The 22,100-nt window shown below is 33.6% G+C and overlaps 1 protein-coding gene across 2 annotated transcripts in view; it reads right to left on the bottom strand.

Annotated features, from left to right (window-relative positions):
* FSTL5 (follistatin-like 5) overlaps positions 1-22,100 on the bottom strand; it is a 302,213-nt gene that overhangs the window by 229,184 nt on the left and 50,929 nt on the right. The window lies entirely within an intron of this gene.

The following is a 22,100-nucleotide window of genomic DNA, read 5'->3' as shown; positions in this document are numbered from 1 at the left end:
CGGTGTACAAAGGCTCAGTGGATTTCAGAAATTAGAACATTTTCTGTGTTAGGTCACACTTTCCAATTAAAAATGCCTTAACTAGGAATACTGAATTCATGCTGTATGCTGAAGACTCACCTAAAGAAATCCCAGTATGTATTAGGCAAGTTCCAGTTTTCAAGCTTTAGGGATGTTTACATAAACCTAAAATTTTTCTGCAGTAAGGAGATAATGTGAAAATGTAATTTGTCTGCTTCTGTGGCTTTATCTCATTTAGCTTTAAACATATGCACCTTTCATGATACAGTTTACTTGCATTTTCACCATCTTTCACTCAGAAAAAAAATAATCAAAAGAGAAACTTTTTATAAAGAAAAATCAGCATCAATACTCAAAGAATATACCTATCAAAGCATTTTGTTTTCTATGGACAGTACAGATAGATGGGGGATGGAAGTAAAGTGACTGCTAGCACAGCAGATATGTCATAAAATTCCTATTGAATATGAAATGTGGCACAGAAAATTTATTTCCTGTTATGGTGGGTAATGTGACCAGCTCCCAGAAAAAAGAGAATTAGTACCATATAAGCACACACATTAATGACTGAATGAACAATAGCGCAGCCATTTGCTCTTGTAATTAGACATTTCAACCATGTCCAGCTGAGTCAAGCAAGACAATTTTAAGAAACTAGAGATGTCTTCCCAAGATCAGTTAAATTTTTTTAAAATTGCTTTTTGATATTTGTTTTAGTTTTAAATGATAAACATGTGACCACAGCAACTTTAGATTCCATGTGGGTTCATTCATGATTTGATTTTTTTAATGATTAATTTCTATCTTGTATTCTATTTTTATCCTGTTTATCTTAGCTTTGTTTCCTCCAAATAAGGAAATATTAAAGAGAAACACTAGCCAGTAGACTTGCCCTAGATAAACAACAGAAAATCCCTGAACAGATTAGCGGTTTGCAAATATTTTAATGGTTTCCTCTGAGGCAAAAGACTGGACTCCTTTAATACAAGCAAGAATTACAAATGTAATCTCATACTGGGGATAGCTCCTCAGTTCAAAATTCTGCTACCAAATCAGCAAAATAACCACAGAAGAATATGACTTGTGATCCACCAAGCATTTAAAAGTCACGAGGGTGTTTTTGTATATTCTAGGATAAGGAGGTACCTTAAGGAGAAAAGCTGACAGAAAAAAATACAGAATAAACTCTCAGATTAAAACTCTTGAGGACATTAAAGAAGGACAAGCGAGGTCTCTGAAGGTGTATTGTTTTTCCAGATATATATGAGTTCTCCATGAAAATCTAACCAGGGTTGATGCACTACACAGAATGTAGAACATAGTACCCACACACTATTTAGCCATTTTAGTGCCAAAAATACAGAAACAAAAATTCTGTAACTTTAATAGACCTCAATATGAACTAGCTACACTAGTGCACTGTATGGGCTAACACCAATTTCAGCATTTTACACTACTGGACTCTAATACCTATGGTTGGACAACCCATACATGCAGGAATCTTCAATACAGAAACTTATGTGGAATCTTACAGCCGCACATAACACCTACATTAGCCAGATGAACATTCAAGAAAGAGAATATTGGACCAGAAGAATAACATGAATTACAGTAGTTCTTATGTAGGATGGAATCTCAGGATAGAAACAGTGGTTGTTATACTGCCTAAAAAAGTTTTCTATGATCTTCCATAGAATTTTTTTTAAGATTACAGGATGACAGCCACTAAAATACAAAATAACTGTAGCTGGTTCATGAACTCAAAACCGTAATCTTTAGGGTAACTTCTGATCAGACGTTCTTCACAAGCAACAGTCACCTAAGATTGAATTAAAAGAAGAAAAAAATTTTTGCTAACTTATAGGGTCAAATTCTCTCATACTTACAGTCTTGCCCGTCTTTCTGAGCTGTTTCTGCCTAATTTCAACAGCAAAATCATAGAATCATCATAGAAAATCTGTAGGACCTGACTCAAACTCAGATCTTTCACATCCTATTAACCTCTACATGAAAAAATGGGAGCATAATCATTTTAAAAGTGACTCCTGCTCAGTGTTTAGAGGGGGAAAAAGAGAATTGGGTGACAAGGGTGGCAAGTCATTCCAAGTAAGCTAATCAAAACATAACACTAAGGGTTCATACCTGTTTCATACTGCCCCAGCTGCACACTATAATTAAATAAGTAGGTGCTCTAAGTTTGCAAGCAATCTTCTGTTCTAGATTCTATGCTGGCAGAAACTCCATTAAGCAACACCGGACTAGCTAACAAACTAATTTCACCCATAAAAAATTGCATGTTTTGTAACACTTGTTGGACTTATTTTCCATTAAAGTTATGTTGCCATCTATCTGGCAGTTGTCAACAGATAACCTGTATAGGCTCTGGTATATGCGTTCTTGCCAGACTATATAACCAAGTCACTACAAACATGTCTTCATCTAATTTTTAATTACAACCATAAAATTAACTGTTTCCTACCAGTTTCATCTTTGATATGCATGCAAATTCAGATTTTACTTATCTGTGGATGGCTTACAATTCTCACAAGCTTTCTTCTATCTCACTGATGTTTTACCCTATCAGATATCTTTGATCTCTCACTGCTGTTCCTAAACTGGTTGCTATATTTTGAAATGATCAAAGATAGTTTAATATTTCAAGTCCCCCCTACCCGAAAAGATTTTCACTCAAACAGCAATTGCAGTGAAAAAAAGATTAATATTTTTCCAGGGACCTAAAAATAATTGTCATGACTACTTGACCTCCTGTTGTAATTTTCAGTAACTCAGTCAAGTTTTAAGAGAAATATAAATTAATCTATAATGTATATTATATTCTGCAGCAATTATGTACTGTAATTTATATACACACATTCTCAGGTCATGGAGAATATAGCTTTTGAGATCTTAGATCTCTTCTGGAAGCCATTCAAAATTACACTACACAAGGCAGCAAAACATATCTAAAACAGATTATTTGCTCAGGGTTGTTATAGAGAAGATTACAAAAACTGAGTGTTAGAGATAAAAATTTCATTGGGCCCTATAGAGAAATTTAATTTTTTTTTTAAATTTTAAATTCTAAATTTTCTTTGAAAATACCTCCGAAAAAAATCATTTTGGAATGATAGTTTATCAAATATCATTTGGCATTAAAATAATGACATTTCTTTTTCCTCTATTTAGATCTTAGTTTTTGCTCTTGAAATGTTACAGCATAGGAAGATACTTTCCTATTCTGCATAGGGTTTATGTACAAAGAATATAAATATGAAGTTTGAAAGTGCAACCTAAAAAAAAACACCCTCATGTAGACGTCTGAAAACTTGTATGCACTGAAGTTTTACTCAGAAAGCTTGCATAGGGATCTAAATGATATCTCCCACTTTACCCCATTTCACATTTACAGGACACATGCCTTTTGTTTACATCCTCTAAGGAATGCAATCCTGTGACTTTGGCATCCTCTCTTAAAAATCATATTATTGTCTGGAGTGGAAAAAAAGATTCAATGCAATTCAGGATCTTTTTGATTTGAAGCAGTGTATTCAAAGCATTTGACAGTAGACAACTGTTTTTTCACAAGCCTCAACAAGGGTATAAGTTCACCAGTTGTTTAGTATATAAAAATTAACTTTTTATGTTCTAATTTCTCTTCAAAAGTTTCCCACTCCTTTAATGGTGAAATGAAGTGATTATATACAACACAGAATTTATATGTCAAAAAATAAGCTCAGAAAAACAAATGAAAATAATTAAAACAGCTCTCTGTCGGTGATATATACAAACTGGAATTAAGGTAATACTGATTTTGTAGACATTATTACTGAAAAAGTGGGGAATGGTATACCACTTATTAACTCTATTAACTGCAGCTCTCTTATCAAAACACAAAGAGCAAACATAGTTTTAGAACCAAACAATTACCTAATACATTCATATCTTTGAAGAAATCCTAGAGATTATTCAGACTATCATTTAGACTATAATCAGAGGCTGTTACTCCATTGAGGACCAAAAACATATGTTGATTTTTCAAATACCTATTTTGTTACATAAATATCTCTGGTTTTAGAAATGAGCAGGTAATACATATTCTGCTAAGCCTTGTAGACATATCACTGAAAAGAAGATGCAGATCCAAAGTTATTGCACATTTTCTGTTATCTGAATAATGTAAAAACCACAAACCAGTTATCAATTTTTCAGATAACATAAAATGGAATTGTTTATTTTTTCATTATATAAATTTCATTATTTAGTAGAATAAAATGACTCCTCCATTATTTATAATTTGCTGCTTATTTATTTATTTAATAAGGTTAGCCACACATTTTGGCCCAACAGCCAAAAAGTCAGTTTGATGTTCTTTAAGATGACATTCTTTCTAGCTCTAGAAAAACATGTCAAAGTGTAAAAGACAAACACAAAAGGAATAAGACATACCACATTCTCCTTCTCTCAGGAAAACAAAACAAAACCAACCAAAGAAAAACTACACGAAAACAACAACAAAAAAGAATCTATGGAATATTTAGTGGTGAGAAAATAATAATGAAAAGGAATATACCAAAACTAAGGCATTTCTTTGTGCCTTCAAAAGCTGAGTGGAAGAATTCTATACATCTGAAACGTTTCTGATTTTTCCATTCTGAAACTGGCTTTCAGTTTCTGTTTTATACATGACATGATCAAGTTTCAGAAATCCATATATAAGCATTGGCATTTACATGAATACAATGTATATTTCAAGCTCTTGATCATGTATCTGTGTGGAAAGACTGGGCAGACTCAGAGACTCAATACCCAGGGGTCTGTCTCTCAGGCATTTCACCACAGGCTTCGCATGGCTCTAAGAAATTCACCTGATGTGATATGGAATTGAGTTCCCTCTTCTGAAAGGCCTACCCAATCTGGCAGAACTCTTGGGAAAAAAAGAACCGCTAATAACTGAGGGTATACAGATACTGCAAACAAAGGTCATGTTTAGTATGCTCCATAACTTTGAGAAAACCAGATATTAACGTGACATGACCTCTCCTTCAAATTAAAGGACATACATCCTATATGTAGTTTTGAATTTAATGTTACAACAGCAGGAGTTGCAATGGTATTTCACAGCTGATAAACTGCTACTGTTTATTTTCTATTTAGAAAGTAATAACATATTTAGCCCCTAGGATCCCATAAGTAATAACATATTTAGCCCCTAGGATCCCCTGTTCACAGATTCCAAGAAAAGCTTTCTCCTATGCCTAATTTGTTTAGCTGGAAATCTAATATTTCTCAAAGTAGTGTCATCATGTCAAGTTGCAAACACTCAAGACAGTAAAAAGTTATGAGTCTGTTGGCTTTGTATGCATGACACGATTCACACAGTCAATGCAAAGCTTATTAGAACTCACAAGTCCCGAGTCAAACACCAAGGGAAAATTAAAGCACAATTAACTAAATTGGTTCACTGGTGTCCAGATTTTCTCTCTTATTTTGAGAATGCTGCCAGAAGTCCCAGGTCTCCCTCTTAGTATCTTAAAGCTCTTCTCTGGTCACTCTGATGTCCAGCTGCCTCTTCTACAAATGCCATCTCGAATGTCATTATGCATGATTAAATCGGCTGGTCAAATTTATGTTTAACAGATAGGTATTCATTTCAAAAGAACACATTAAAATGCATTACTTCCATCCATTGCTGACAGAAAGCAGCAGGATTGGCAGCAAGATGGCAAGATTCTGTTGGCCCTTATTTTTCTGCTAACTACAGCCCACCTTTTCTACCTCATCTATCAATGATTATAGAACTTTTCTATGCAAAGTCACACTATTGGCAAGTGAATTCATAATGTCTTACGACAGTCTGTATTACTGGTATATGGAAAACAAGTGCATTTTCAGGAATTGAATCAGTCTGAAAAGAGCTACAAAATTTTAAATGAGTGATCTCTACCCAGTATTTTCCAAAGCATAAGGGAGCAATTTTGTAAATGACTTGCTGAGATACTTTCATGGATTTCTGAAAAGGATTTTTTTCTATGTTATAAAAGCTTTCAGAATGATGTGGTCTGATTTAAGTCTCTGCCTGCAGTCAAAATCCAGCACACCTGCAGAATCTCACTGAAGTCAACCAGGCTCACTATATGTATCCAAGATTTTGCCCATACAAAACATCTTTTTACTCTGTAGCCTGAAAAACATGATTGCACACAGTTAAAAAAATCTTCACATTCAAATTAGTTTTTAATCAAAATTCTGTTGATTAGATAATTTTTAGACCGTTTAAAAAGCAGTAATCAATTTTGCAGTACTGTTTACTGATGTTTCTCAGTAACCAGTGTAATTAATGAGTTCTTAAAAAAGTGATACACAAACATACCATGAACTAAAAGAGCTTCCCCGTGTTAACATTCTATGAATGAAAGTATTTTCTGATATTTTTCTTCAAGTTGTCCTTCCAGTGCCCTAGCTGAAATTAAAGAACATCAAATTCTAAGCCTGTTCAATTTAGAATAGCAAAGAATTAATCCTAATAATGAAATAACTCCATACAGCATTGTCTTTGAATCATTAGAGGATATGCAGATAGTATCTTGTGAATGCAAACAAGATAATCATACAAGCACAGATACCAAATAGCCCTTTTCCCAAACACTGGTGTGCATGCATATTCAACAAAATGCTAATATTGACTTTTCTGATAGCAACTAGATCAGATTGCTAAAGTGTCTGATGGGACACTGTAATCCCAGTGTGGGAAACAGTACTGACCTTCATGCTCTTTATGGCTAGCATGTAGCTTCTTGCATTTATGATTCCCCTAACCTAAGCATTCGCCACAATTGGAAGAATAAAGTAGACATGTGGAAAAGGGCAGTCTCAGTCAGTAAAGAGAAGCTTGAAAGAAAGTAAACAGGCTTCATGTCTCATAATATCTCTCTGGAGAGGCAAGGAAAGGAAGAAATGTCATTTGCAATTAACTGCTTATAAAGATAAGTGGGCACATAAAAAGGTTCTTTTCTCTTAATAAGCAAGGAAAGAGGATCATAACAGGTCATACACCTGCACATGCAGTAATCAGTATGCCCACCAAGTATGTTAGAATATACAGGCATATGAAACATGTTAATGTTTTAAAGAACATCGATCCAGACTGAGTGTATACAGTCATGCAGATAGTCACCTTTTTTTGTGACATGCTTTACCAAAAATGTCCCGACCTCTCCCTGAAAAAAAACCACAAGCAGGAAATAAAGAGATGCAAGACAAACTGGAAGTAACAATTTGAGACTTTTTCAAAATAATTTTTTCTAGATCAAAGACCAGCACTTTTTTTTTTTTTGATTCATCACAGCAACACTATCTGCCATCAGAAATTTGAAATTCATCAGATGCAATTTGTGCCAAAAAACATCTTACTGTTCTAGTTCTCACTATTGATTCTGTATATATTTTGGAGGATGTCACACTCTTTTATTTCAATAGTAAGGAGAAAACACAAACAAATATATTTTAAACAACCAACAATCCCTACACTGTTGAAATACCCAAGTGAAGCCTTTGAAAAACAAATAGTTCTACTGCTGTGCCTCTAAGTTACTGTGTGGGTCCAACAGCAAACACTTAACTCCATTTTCCACAAGTAATAATGTACTTATTTTATTTGACAATTAAGGTACATTAAGGGAAACTTATTTGCACAAGTTATGGAGATGATGAGGTGGGTTTTTTTCTCCTTTGTTTAGGTATATTTGTTGATTTAACTACCTTCATATAAAGGCAAAGCACAGAAGGACCAGAAAGGGAAGCAAATGAATTCCCCTTCCTCTGGAGCAGAAAACCACCTGTACTCAGAGCTTAAAGATGTTACATAAAAAATAAAAGGCTGTTAGCTGATAGAGCTCATCTTTGTGACATGACGTGACATTGTTTTTACTGTTACATAAGGGCAACCCGATCACTTCCCTCAATTGAATGAAAAGCCACATTTCAACAAGTTTTTCTTTTACACTCAATTGTTTTTAAAAGCAAATATTTAAACTTCTATTGCAGAGATCTGAAATCCATTCTAATAATACAGCCATTCAACATGGCAACTGTCACTTTTAGAAATTGCACTTGGTATGGCCAAACATACTAGCTGCTCATTTAAAAACGGTTGACATATTTTTCCAACCAGCAATGCATATAAGCCTGCGGAAACCATTACTGAGTAACTTTGTAAGATTTATCTTTGCATCATTAATGTTTAGAGTTGTTTCCACCAAGTTAATCATGTTTTTAAGCAAAGTTAGAAATGCCCAGAACAAAGAATCAGGAGTGGTAAGTAATTCAGGTTGAAAGGGACCTTGTGAGGTCGCTAGTCCATGCCCCTGCTCAATGCAAATTTCTGCATTGAGCATCATTATCAATATCCATATTTCTATGGATAAAAAGTTTCATACTTGCTTCAACATCTCTTCTGCCTGCTCTTATACCAATGCAAAGTACAGAAAATACTTCCACTGACTGCCTTAAGCATCCAACTTCAGCTTCTGATTTTTATTTTTTTTTCCTACATGGAAACTAAGTTTTTGAACTTAAGTGGAAAACAGCAAGTACCTGCACAAGGGTAATAATTTCATTAGATGAGCATTTAAAAGAGTGTAGGTCATGTGGAATCATGTGAAATTCCCTTTGTTTTACAGGTTTTTTTTACCTCCAGATGTTTCAATGATGTAGAAAAGCAAAAAAAAAATTATTCTGAATTGGACAATTAGTGTCAACATATGAGTAAATTGTATTTTCCAAGTTATAATAAAGACAGCTTAAACCTAATCTGCATTTTGACTGAAATATTACATAGCAACATGTTGAACCACCCCAGACAGACTGTGTTTAAGCAATATTCTTTCTATTTCTAAAAACATTCTTTCTAGATTTTATGATGCTGTGCGACTTCTGATGATATTATTTCATTAATCATACTTGTAACTCTATATACTGCTTTTATTTTGAAATGTCAATGACAATTATTAAAAAAATAACAAGATTTTTCAACGTTTCTGGGGAAAGAAGGTCAGATTTCAGCTGATTAGACCAGAGTGCAAACTAGATTAATGATCTTTTGAGCACAGAAATTATGATACCAGAATATTATTTTATTGGTCTTTTTTCCCCCCATTTGTAGCGCATTTTTAGTGGGCAATTATACTTAAAGCTACAAAATCACAGCTTTTACATTTTATGAGGAAGAATCAATGTGTGCTAATTAGAACCATGGTGGCACTTATAATACAAATGGGATTTTTGTATGCCTTTCTATTTGGTAAATTTCTTTATTCTTCCTTTCCTCCAGAGAGCCTTCATTTAATCAGCTCTATGCAGGATTTTATAAAGCCAAGAAAAATACTTGCTTTAATATTCTCAAATTTATTTATTTTTGAACCATAATAAAAAATTTTCTTAAATTTCTATTCAAGCAATGCCATAATTGATTATTTATGGTGTTTTAAGAGAATGAAAACATCAAGATTTAACTGATTATTGCTAGTGGGCCAGCATTCACAATTGTATCTGTGTTCTTTGTGCATAATTTAAATTGCAAGTAACTTGAACCTTATTATCAAGAATTTTTGTATTGAGACCCTGCCAGCATAGCGCTCTAAGCCTGTGCTTAAATTAAGTCTAGACAGAAGCCAAATGCTAGAAAAATAAAATTTTATAGGCAGTGCACCATATGTGCAAATAGATTCTACATGCTACAAAGTCCAGCAAGCATGAAGAGGAGAAAGCACTACTATACTATTTTGCTCTCAGATACAAGACAATTGCTTACAGAATGGTATTTAGATTTGTAATAATTCGTGGCAAATCTCTTAGATTATTTAACTAAGGATCACCTAGGATTTTATTAAACATGGATTTACCTTGTAACCAATCTTTGTGCAAAAAAATTCTGATAGATGAATGGACAAAAATTTGTCCTGTGTTTCTGGAAATACTGATAAACAGATTTTTGATCAATAACTGTTGCCTAAACAGCCAAATGCCTCCACTTGTAGTTATGCAGGGCCACACAGAATGATAGTTTATTACTGCCATTGCCATGATACCATAAGGCTACCTTTTCCCTATCTGAGCAAAACAAAATTTGGCAAACATTATTGTCAACAGTTACAATTTTGTAAGACAAACTTTTCCTGACAATTACCCATACATCATGTACATCAAAAAACATTTAAGAATCAGGAGGAAGTTATTCAATTAGGATTTCAGATAACATCTTAAAGACTAGAAAGTATTTGAATGAATATTAATTAATAAAATACAATTCCTTCTTGAAGATTCATTGGGCTCTCCAAGGTAATGGAAGCATAGGTCAAATGACAAACATATGCAGGTAAACACATGATCCAAATTTAGCCTTCACCTGAGCTATTTTCACTCAGACTACCCCATAAAGGCCACTCCTCTTTGGACTCTGAAACTGAAAGCTATGTGTCCCATGACTGTGAAAAAAAGCTAGAAGTAACTTCAAACACTTGATCTCCAAAAAGTTTTAGAAGTTCATAGGCATATCCTACACTTGGATATTTGAGGGAGGCTGCCTTTTAAAGCCTTACACGTTCTCTCCCAAGAACATGGATTACTTTCTGCCATGTCAAATCATCAAAGATATATGAATGGCTGGTACAAAAAGTGGGACCTAGGTTACACAAAATGGGGCACAGGTGGGAAAGAACACTGGAAAAGAATGCATTAGAGAAAATGATCCCGGACACAGCAACACAAATAGACTTATCTGTACACAGGAAACAGAAGCCAACAAACCAGAGGTTTTATCATATCCCAAATGAGGCATATTACCTCACCCTGTAAACAGATTACCTTAGATTAGTCCTCCAGATAAGAAAAGTCTTGCTTCAATATAAAGGAGAGGTTGTGGGTCTTTCTACCATCTCTTTCAAGCGATTTCTGAGGGTTTTTTTTTTTTTCCACTAATATATCACTTCGCATGAACTCAAACTTTTTTACTGGCAAAGCACTAAATATCTTCCTTAGTTCCAAAAATTCCTCCTGGAACAGGTTTCATTCTGTTTTTACTTTATCATTTGCACACAATCATACATGGTATTTTTAAATCTGGTGCTATCATATTAATTCATGTAAAGAGGAATAATCTGCACGTGGAGAAATGCCTTGCTGCATGCAAGGTCAAGTGCCTCTTGTCTAAAATAATGATAATCTAGCTAATATTTCATCTCAGAAGTTCCATACTCTTTTAAAGCATTTTTACCAAAATGCTTTAAAGTCTTACATTCTGGTAGGCAAAACAAGTTGAGTTTTTGAGTTTTCACTTATAAAACACTGATCATTGCAGTAACCCTTCTCTGTACCTGTTCAAGATTAAATTCAATTCAATCAGAAACATGACCATTCAGGTACAGTATGTTAGATGAGGTTTAAGTTGCATCATATATAATACTTATTATTTCTCTATATCTGCTAGGAAAACCTTCCTTAGTATGTTATGAATACATCTGTTTCTTTATGACATGTTAGTTATCCAAATCATCATACAGTTGATTAAGTTTTGGGTGGGTTTTTTTTTTTCTTCCCTTTTTCCTATGTTGCTTCAAAATGGTAACTTTGATTTCAGCAAAAAGGTTATTCCAGTTCCTTGAAATGTGTATCATCATATTTAGTCTCATTTTTGATATAAACCTGAAAAACATTCAACCCCTTCAGCAATACATGCAGATCTATGTATTTTTAAGTCTAGTGGCAACTTTTTGCCAAATCAGTAGTTTCCTTTTTCTTTACAGGATGCTGTGATTTTTATTAATTTATGTGAATTTAAAGAAAAAAGTGTTTTTTTCTTTTTCTTACAATATCTAATTTACTTTTACATTAAAAAAAAAAAAACTTAAAAAATCCATTTTCAAAAATGGCCAGAATTTTTATTATTAGGAAGAAAAGGTAGAAAGTTGCATTATTTTACTAAAGATGTATGCAATTGCATAATCAAAGAAGCATTGTATCTTTTTGTACTAATCACCTGAATAGCTGCAATGTAAACATAGTTTTTAATTTGACTTTAGAGAATTAAATCTTAAGCTATGAACTATCTATCCACTGTGCTAAATTATTTGAAATCTGTATTTTAAATAGCTAAATTAGTTGTAGTTCTAATCCGTGGAGTATCTATCTCTAGCCAACATCTATATAGTCCAAAAACTACACCTTCCAAAAATAGACCAAAAAAACCAGAAGATAAATTTTTCCTCATTTATAGCCCAGTAGTGTCTCTTTGGGCTGAAATTATTTTCTGAAGAAGCTGTGCATAAATGGAGATCAGTTCCGGTGTAAATTTTCCAGGGAAAAGAATTGTTCTTTACCTGGCAACAAACTGAAAGTTCATTTTCCAAAAAATTTAAAACACTAGAGCTCTTTTAAGTACTAAATGGGGAATACACCTGTAATATTAAGTTATGTTCATTTATGTAACACCCATGGGATTCTGCTTATTCATATATCAGGGTACTAGACATAGACAGATATATCTGTACTAGATAATAACATTCTTCCTAAAGAACACTATGTTCTTTACAGTCATAATAATTATAAGGAGTATTTTATTCATATTTCTGTCACATAAACAAAATAGCAGGAAACTTTTGCTGTTCATCTTCTGGGAAAAAAACCAAAACACTATTTCTTTTAATGACATTCCTTAAAATGCTTCTGAACCAAGAAAAAAGGATAGTTTAAGTCATGTTGGAATAGATAGGGATAGGCCTATTTTTAATATTTGATGTAGTTTAGTATACAGCTGGTTCATCTAAGGAATAAGGTTTTCAAGTATTTGGGGAGCTATGTAAAATTTAAGGATTAAAAACTGAAAGGAATTTATAAAAGAAACCTACTTTTTATATTTGTAAATTGAAAAGCAGAAAGACATTTGATCGACAGCAACCTCTGCTCTGGATCTCTTCAGAAAAGGGTCTAATAATTACCCACATTTAAACTGCTAGTTAAAATGGATGCATTCATTCCTTGCAAAGTCTCCTTAGAAACACCAGACTTTTAACCATAATCAAAACAGACAGCTGGGTCCACCCTTTATGATAATGTGCCATGCAGCTTTATTAATCTGACCTTTGGAAACAAACGAGAAATTTAATACTGCCCCACCATAATTGTTAGTGGCAGGCATTTTAGCAGTCTTTAATTTGCACTTCACTTCAATATCTGCTTCCAGTTATGATGTAAACGTTAACAGGATCTGACACTGTTAATCGTGTCCTAGTGTCTGAAGCAGTGGCAAAAGAGTGTGCTTGGACTAAACTAGAACATGACCTTAAAGGATAATGAAATGCAACAACCCTTGGTATGCTACAAGTAAGGCAAAAAATGGATACTGTAACTGTTTCAGCTGCCATCTGAGTGATATATGGTGCTGCAATAACTGGGAGTGGAAATCATGTTCACCAGATTCATTTTACAAGGTTATGTAAGTTCTGATTGTCCTTTAAATTGCTTGCAAGAGATACGTGATACAAGAAAATACGTTTCCAATAAACAATCAATAGCATTCTAAATAATTCACAATGAATGTAAAAAATAATTCTCTTTTAGATGGCATCAGTAAGGAAATTTCTCCCATGTAATACAAATGTGTCTTTTTTTTTTTCCTGTGTGTTCTTAAAAGAAATGTTTTACAGCCTATAAACAGCACAGAAAACCTATCTGCTAGATATGATCATAGCTATTAAACTTAATGTTATAAATGTACAATAAAAACCGTGGTACCTGAATTTAAAAGACATCTATTTACAGGTACTTATTTTAAAACAATGAAGAAAAATATAATTTATTTCTGAAATACCAGTGCCTGTGACCTGCTGCTTCTGAATGTTATGTACTCATCCTGGACTTCAGTTTTTCTTTCAAGACAACCACTCCTTTCCTTTAAATACTCCTTTATGAACAGTCTAATTGAGCTATTGTCTAAATTCGTATCTAGAGGAGCATGCTAGTAGAGCTTATAAAGATCCCTGTGGATTTTTAGAAAATTAGTCTATGTATCTTTTTCAGTAATATAATGTCACAGCCTCCTTTTTGTTCAGTAACAGGTACCGCAGCAGACTATTTCAGATAAACTTATATTGAGACAATACTTAACCCTTGCTTTATCAGAAGATATATGTCATAGAAGAATAAAAACAAATAATGAAAGTTCATAGAATCATAGAATAGTTTGGGTTGGAAGGGACCTTTAAGGGTCATCTAGTCCAATCCCCCGGAAATCAGCAGGCACGTCTTCAACTAGATCAGCCCTGTCCAGCCTGACCGTGAGTGTTTCCGGGGATGGGGCATCTACCACCTCTGGGCAACCTTTCCAGTGCTTCACCATCCTCATTGTAAAAAATTTCTTCCTTTTATCTAGTCTAAATCTACCCCATTTTAGTTTAAAACCATGACTCCTTGTCCTATTGGAGCAGGCCCTGCTAAGGAGTTAGTCCTCATCTTTCTTATAAGACTCTTTTAAATACTGAAAGGCCACAATAAGGTCTCCCTGGAGCCTTCTCTTCTCCAGGCTGAACAGCCCCAAGTCTCTGAGCCTGTCCTCACAGGAGAGATGCTCCAGCCCTTTGATTGTTTTTGTGGCCCTCCTCTGGACCCTCTCTAACAGGTCCGTGTCTTTCTCGTAAAGTCGCTTTCCCCAAAATTCTACATTGATTCTTTAGCTATTACATTACGTACTTACTACAAATAAAATGTAAGTTTCTAGCGTAACAGCATTATAATAATTTCTAACATACACTATTCTTTTTTAAAATCTATTCTAATAGGAAAACTTCACGATGTTAAGAAAACTCTCTTGCTTCAACAGTTTGCAACATCAAACACAAGCTGGTCTTTCTATTATCCTGATTTGACTATTTTTTATCATAACAATTGCCTTCTACATCACAAGTACTGTGAAATAACCTGCCCTCACTAGCTATTATACACTAAACTTAACTAAGGTAACTATGGTACAGATAGAAATGATATTTTGCTCCCCATTACAAGAATAGGAGCAGGATACGCAGAAGAGGTGCATAACATTAGAGTACTTAAATGCACCAAAGCCATGAGAGCTCTGAACTTCATAGGGAATGTGATTGTACACTCACATTGCATTTACATTTCACCTTTTACATTCTTAGATTTCTATTGCTAGTGTAATCAAATGAGTATTCACTACCTGTGAGAAACATGGCTCGCACAGCCCACAGACACTGTACGAATGTTTATATTACATATATTAACGGATCCAAGTATACTTTCTCATTGCATTCTCTCTCTGAATTTAGTGCAAGTCTTCAGTGCTCTATAGCTAATTCAAATTATTTCATAAAGCCATTGTGGTTTGTATACCTCTTTTATGAAGAAAGAAAGAAGCAAACCAAAGCTAATATTACTGAAAATACAATTATTTCAGCATATTTCTTCTCTAAAATGAAAACCACTCTTGTTTCAAGCACAGAGGAGAAACTTAATATATGAAATGACACAGCTTTTAGCATGAATTTTTAACTTCTAAAACTCTATGTTATTAATAATAAAAGAATAGTCTAACTTAAAAACTAAAAGACTAACTAAAAGAATAGACTAATTAAAGAAAATCATGTTCATTAACTCTTCATAGCCTACACCAGAAACAGTGCAAGAAACTCTCCAAAATGTTTTCAATCGAGTCTTCAAGTTAAACAGCAGCTACTTTTACATGGAGACTTTCAAACAAAATTTACATGAAAAAAAAATAAAAAATCCAGAGTGCTACTCTGTACTACTATTCAAAATCATTTGTGGGTCATGCATCATTAAAATTCAGACTACTAATAAATTTAAATAAGCACAATTTCTACATTCATACTTTGTGTGACTTCTTTAAAGCCAGTAAAGTCTTAACAGGAATGAATATGTATTCAGTAAGTATTCAAGACTCCCTTCCCCTGCCAGTGTTGAATCTCTTCTTTGCTATATCTGTTCAAATGAAATGTTTGTGCACTACAGAGAGAAACTTCCTGAATACCGCTGAACACATTCTCTTTAGTCAAGTTCAAAATGCCCACTTTGAAATAGATGTAACAATTTAACAGAATGTAACCTAAATTTTAGAAGGACATGGAGGAATTTTAGAAAAAACTAGACAGGGATACCAATCTCTTGTGTTAACTCTACAATGCTACTACATACAGAAGTAACCATTCTATCTCTTGTTAGTACAGATATATCATTTTGCAGAAGAAGAGTTCTTGCACGGAACTTTTACAGAAGCCATTTTTTCCCCTCCAGTTTCTGAATGGTGTGAATATTATGTATGAGAAGAATAATGAAGTCAGATGTCCCTTCTCTGCCTTAAAGAAAACCAAAAGAAGAAAGAAATTCTTTGTGTGTATAATTCCTAAAGCTGCTAACAAGTCAGATACATCCACATGAGTTTCATTCTATTAAGAATGCAATAAAACACAGTTGGAGAACATTTTTGTTTTCACTTCTCCATTATCATTAAGAATATAATACATATGTACATGATAATATCTATGTAATATATATCAGTTGGTATCTCTGTAGTGGCCCTCAAGATGTGTGACCCCCTCACATAGCTCTAAATTAGTGGCAGAAATAACGTGTATTTAAGAAAAATTACAGATATATCCTGTTAATCAAATTATTTTTTTGAGCCTACAGGGACAGCTGTGAATTTTTATGTAATTTATGAAAACTTTTCAGACTCATTCTGGCTCTTTTGTTTTCCTAGTTATTATCTTTTTAGTATACATACCTGTCATAGCAAAAGTGGATTTAGAAACTTTGGAGGCAAGCAACATAAAGTTAGAAATAACTCCTGTGCTGAAATACGGACATCATTTGTAATATAACACTCAAGAAATTCTACATGATGCTGTTCATCCCCTGAAACCACCATACCAAAACTGCAGACAGTTTTTCACTGGTATGGAATGTATACTGGTATGTTAAAGTATGGTAAATGCTGCAATTCTGTTTGAACCGTGCTGTACCCACCTGTTATTATTTGAGTACTTTTACTTATTTCTTGACTAACATAAAGAACATTTACCTCGAGCCAAAAATATTCTTGCAGTTTACTCTGTTTATGGCATTACAGTTGTAGCAAGTCTGACTAGGTTACTGTAAAAATATTGTGCTGTGTTGACAGACACATCTCAAAACTGGACTTCAGCTTAATCAATAAATGCTTTGTTTAAAATAAGTAAGAAAGCCTTTTCACAAAGCTGTATAGTACAGCACAGACCTTGCTTTTAATGTATACTTTCAAAGTCTGGGTGATTGCACTGTTATCAAATATACTACCTAGAACTGGTATTTCACCCTCTGACCCCCACACTTTTCTTTCTTACAATGAGCCTTGAGTCTGTTAAAAAATAAGATTGTAAGATTAACTGTTACATTAAAATTATTTTCACAAATAAAGATTTTTGTTTCTTTTTAATGCATTTCATAATCTGACTCTGAACTGATTCAGAACCTAGAAAAAAGATGGTATTTTTACAAATGTTAATCATGCCAAGGCCATTCCAAGAAAATAATAAATAAACAAAACCCCACAATGTTCAGTTAATAACACTGTGAGTCTCTTATAAGAGCATGGAAATAAAAAGGAATGGAAACAGGTGGAAGACAGAGCTGTGGTCTTTATGGCAATTCTTAAATGCCAGAAGAGATGCGAGTTTCAGTTGATTAGGCTTTGCAGGACAATGGAATAGGATATCATTCTGTGATTCTGTGATAGTATTTGGCACACAGTTCAAACAATCCTCATGCTAACTCTTTAAAGTTTATTCACTCAGGTAAGTTGGATCACAATGGCAAAGAAAAAAAACTTAAGAACAAATAACACTGTAGGTCAGATTATTTAGCAGCTGCACTCCAATGGAAACAACACTCTCAGACAAACATTTACTAACCTGCCTGCTGTTAAATAAACTCTCCAAAATACTACACTTTTTTCTGATGTGTACTGCTCTACCAGAGAAGGATTACTATAGTATAACAAATTAAACATCATTCAATTCAGTCCATGAGGACTGCAGTTCAGATTCTTACCATAGTCACATAATGCAAGTCTGTTGAAATACGAATTTAGAATAATTTGATTGATCAGGCATAACGAGCCACTGGATATATTACAGAGAGTAATGAAGTGCATTTTTTGCAATAGTTAACTGGTATAACACAACATAAGAAAATGGTGCCTTGTATTCTGCATCAAAACATACATGGCTTAGTTCATTATCAAAAATAATAGCAGCCAGCCATATTGTAGGACAGGCATAACAGTTTGCTCACCCAATAGCATTTTAGAGTACCTTAAGATAAATTGTGACTTTTAAAAGTTATTGCTTTGGTTAAGACCTTACTGGTTTTGTCCCTTAAGTTCTTTCAATTTTGAACAATCTTAAGCTTTTCTCACTCCTCCTTGTCTTACACTTATCACTGTACAAAAAAAGACTTCAACACCAATCTGGAATCCCAGACAATGCCACAACTGTTTTGCAGGTATGTGAAATTTTTAAGGAGTGAAAAACAAGTAAGATATGCAAGTGATGCCCATATGGTATCCTCTTTATTTTTGGTAGCTAAAGATCATAAATGGAACAGATGTTTGTTAATGGTATCAGAAGAGTCTGGCAATATGTTCACAATAATACAGAATTCTATTTTTGAAACTGATCTGAGAGTCAACAATAATTTGACATTCAGATTATTAAGTTAAGCATAAAATGAGAAGGGTTGAATAGAACTGGAAAGTCAGGTTGTAATTAAAATACTGTCAGTCAATATTCTCCTGTTTAGTTTTGGGTGTTAATGATGTTCAAAGTTTAGATCAATAGCAGCTAGCAAATGCTATGAAAATTTTATGTTTTCCAAATCTTAGCTGGAGCAATTTTTATATCCTTCAGTAACTGTTATTTAAGTTGCTAAAACAAATAGTCAAAGTTATACAAGTTCTGTACAGTATCATCTCATTGCTCAATGTCAGCAAAAGAATCACCTTACTCTCAGCCTAGATTCAAAACTGGTTTTTAGCTTTCTATTGATTTTCTCTGGTTTTACTGCTGTTGTTTTTTAGAAACATATATTACATGCTTCTTTTCCACATTGAAATTAATTTTTCATTCTTAAAAAAAGAGAATTATTTTACCATAATTCAAAACATCTATGACTGAGTTTAGGAACTGATCATCTGAAATATTACTGGTTAACTGAAATATTTTGTGAATCCTTATTTCCAGTGTGCCCAGGCTTTTCCTGAGAAAAGAAATTGAGATGACTTTAAATTTGGCAAAGAGTTGACAGGTGTCACTAGTCAATCTTCTGGTTCTTCAGAAAGAAAAGTTTTCCAGAATAAAATATTATCAGAAACAATTTCCACTTTAAAGTTTATAATGAACTTTATTAAAAGCACCTGAAAGTCTCCAAAGTCAAGCACAAACTGAGAAGAAAATTCTGCACGGTGGTTAAATACAACACAATTTCTCATATTGGCAGACATATTTCCAATTCATTGCAAAAGTACCTATTTTATCATCCACTGTAGGTTTGGAATAAAATGTTGATTTGTTTGAAGGAGTTAACACTGGGAAAGAGCAGTAAGGAATGTCAAATTATGACTCCAAACCATCAAGGGAAATTTATCAAGGTTTTAGTTGACGATTTTTTGCCTTGTTATTTCTTTCATATTAAAGACACGTTACAAAACTAATATCATAATCATTTTCATGCACAAAAAAATCTCAGAAGTATAAGGAAGTTTGCCAGCATACACTAAAATTGTAAAATGTTAACATATTTTACATAAAAACAGTGTTGCTTTTTTCTCAAACAGTGTACACACAGATCTGTTATCCATTAAACGAAACAAGAAAAAGAATATCACAGATCAGAGAGAGATGGGATTAGTGTCAGAACAGGGCATGTTTGAGTATTGGCTTCTATTTTGGTGTGATTGACTTAGCTGCTGACAGCAGAAGTAACAGATGGGAAGAACAAGTGGGTCAGGAAAATGTCAGGAGAAAAACCAAACACTACAAAACAATAGCAACATCATTACTAAAATATTAATAGGAATCTGATTTGTTTTATAGAAAAAAAAAATTAAAGTAAAATGAAAAAATCCTAGGTATTCATAAAATAATAAAAGATACATAATGGTGCTTGTAACTAATGTCTTAATCCTGCGGAAGTAAAAAATTCTGCTGCAATATTTTCCTCTTATAAAAATACAATCTTAAAGCAATTCTTGATAAAAATTAGATACTGAAATGCTAATATCAGTGGAAGTTATAAGGCACACCAGAAACTCCAGAGTTTCATTTGGTAGGGATGATTAACATGATCTGTAGCTGTCCTCTGAATCTGGAGGACAACATTCGCTCTGAAAGTTTCCCAGCATTTAAGGAACCACAGAAGAAGTTTTTTGTCTTTTTACTGCATACAGTAGCTGTCATATATGGAAAGTGTAAGGAATATTGTTAGAACCCTGAGAACAATTTACCGACCTCAAAAAAACACATGCAGACCACAACACATTTAGATAATGCATTAGTTGCTCACTGACAACACAGGAATGTTTATGCCAAAACATTAATTTAGCCTTGTTTCATCCAAACCAATCAGTATTTTAAGTAGAAACACTTTTCATATCTTATATATCTCTTATAAGTTACAAGTGAAGTAAAAATATCCTTCTGAAACTTTGCAATGACATGGAAAAAGAGCATATTAAAACAAATAAGAAATTTAAAGAATATGAAGAGAGAAGGTCAAAAAAACCTTCCAACCACAAAACAACCTCCCCAAAAAGCATTAAGCAATTTAGCATACCTCTGCGTGTGTGTGTATATATATTCCAAAGCCTACTCTGTGCTTGAGTAGCCTTTCAGACCACTGAAATCCTCCAAGTTGAATTGTCAGTTTAGGCAGAGACAAGCACAGCATGCAGGAAGTTTAGTAGATTAAACATTTCCTCAAGAGATGTTACAGATATAATCACAACAAATTTTGTGCAGCTGAGCACCAATTACACTGCCTGTTTGGAGATAATGGATATCTCCATTCAAGTAGGCTTTAATGTTTTCCTTTGGCTGTGGTTGTGGGCAATATTTTATAAGCCTTGGTAAATTGTTTCTGTGGTTGATTAACTAAACTAACAGCTAATGAATATGATGGGCACTCCCAACTAGCTCATTATTTTGTTCCTACTTTTACTTGTTCCTCACATATATACCATAATGACCACACACATGGCAACAGGGTGGGGTGAGGGGTGGGAGTGTCAAACAGCAAAATATAACTGAAATAAATAATAAAAATTCACAAGAACAGCCAACTTCTGGATCTGTCTTTTTAGACAGGTGCTCAAAGTTTGTAATTTCTCTAAAATTAAGCATTCATAAATATCTTCTTTATGCAATCTAATCTGAGGTATCACAGTCTTTTATAAAATTATATGAAGACATAATACAGGAAAGGATTTGAACAATATATCATGGACACACTACATCTAGAGATGATTCAACTTTATATTGTACTACCTCAAAAAAGAAAATTATACATCACAAACTGGTGAAACTGAAGGGGGTTTATTTTGGTTTATTTTACCATGAAAACTCTTCAAATGAAAGACCATAGGTCTTTCAGTTGATGTAAATCATCATATGATCATGATGTAATTGTCCCGACACAACTCCAAACAACCACCAGATTTAATTTGTCTTTAGATGCCCGTGTATAGCCTTAGTGGAAGGGAAAACAAGGAAATTGAGATTAATGAGTACTGTGATATATAAATAACTGAATTAAGAACAGATAACTCAGGTGATGCGATTAAGCATCGCTTCCTAAGGCAATAAAGAAAGATATATGTTAGTTTGTCACTTAATTCCCTCCTCTCTTTAAAACCTTTAACTGTTTTTCTTTCTTCTTTTACTTTCCCTTTGTTTTCCTTTTTTACAGTACATCATACCCTACCTCTATAAGCAACTAAAATATCAAGAGAACAACCTTTG

The sequence above is a fragment of the Calidris pugnax genome, unplaced genomic scaffold, assembly GCF_001431845.1.
Source record: "Calidris pugnax isolate Ruff unplaced genomic scaffold, ASM143184v1 scaffold15, whole genome shotgun sequence".
In the NCBI taxonomy this organism is placed as follows: Eukaryota; Metazoa; Chordata; class Aves; order Charadriiformes; family Scolopacidae; genus Calidris; species Calidris pugnax.
The sequence above is the reverse complement of the archived record's forward strand: the minus strand, read 5'-3'. Positions and strand labels throughout refer to the sequence as shown.